The sequence below is a fragment of the Hevea brasiliensis genome, chromosome 5, assembly GCF_030052815.1.
Source record: "Hevea brasiliensis isolate MT/VB/25A 57/8 chromosome 5, ASM3005281v1, whole genome shotgun sequence".
In the NCBI taxonomy this organism is placed as follows: Eukaryota; Viridiplantae; Streptophyta; class Magnoliopsida; order Malpighiales; family Euphorbiaceae; genus Hevea; species Hevea brasiliensis.
In genome coordinates this window covers 75951914-75952992 of record NC_079497.1, presented here as the reverse complement: position 1 = coordinate 75952992, position 1079 = coordinate 75951914, and positions in this window count along the sequence as shown.

Genomic DNA, 1079 nt, shown 5'->3' with positions numbered 1-1079 from the left:
ACACTAATGCAGATCTGTTTGCTTTTTTATTTTGATTAGGATATAGACCCCACATCATAGAGAGCAGTCGATGAGGAGGTGAAGAGTCATGCTCCACTAGTGGTTGAAGTTGGAGGCAGGGGGGGAACCTACTCCACCAGCACCAGATGTGCCTGTACAGCCTCTGCAGGCCATGTTTCAACAAATGGCCGAGTCTTTCAGACAAATGGTGTGACACCCCTTACCCGTCTACAGTGTAGCCAAGCAAGATATACCACACAGTGTACCAGAACACCCTATTTTAATTCAATCATTTTTATTCTTCCTAATTTATTTTTTTATAGTTATGGAGTATAATTTGTGAAATATAATTCATTTCAGTCATTTATTGAAGTCATAAATTTATTTGAGGTTCCGTAAATTTTATAGGAAATCTGGCAGAGTACCGGCTAAAAATGGAGAAAACAGTTCTTCGGAACCTGTGAAAAACACTTCCAATATTTTCAATCAATCCCAAACTCCATTTCATCAACAAAATGTCAATATGTTTTTCAACAACATTTCCATTTCTCAATCATTTATCTCATATGATAATCATGTAAAAGTCATAAATAATGTTCACTTGTTCATTCATAAACACAATTTCCACTATTTACATTAATACCAAAATACATTACATAAGTTTCAATTACATATAAGAAAATAAAAGTTAGTTACAAAATACCAAAATGAAACCTAGTGTACTACCAATGCACTGAAGATAGTGAGGTGACGGACACTATCATGCGAGTCACAGAGGTCTCACCCAGTCTGTGGTCTACTGGGCTCTCGGTCAGTATCTCCAGAACCTACGCGTGGCAAAAGCAACGCGCTAAGCAATAATGCTTAGTGGTGCCAATAATAAAATAAAAAGAAATAACAGAAAATAAATATGCAGTGAATGTATTGATGTCTCATTGCAAATAAATTTTCGTTGAGTATTTGTAGTCTTACTTATTTTATACTTGTTATATTCATTATTTCATTAAATTTATCCACTTTCATTTTTGGTTGCCCAAGTAACCTATACTGGACGACTGGACTGGATAAACGGGTAAACT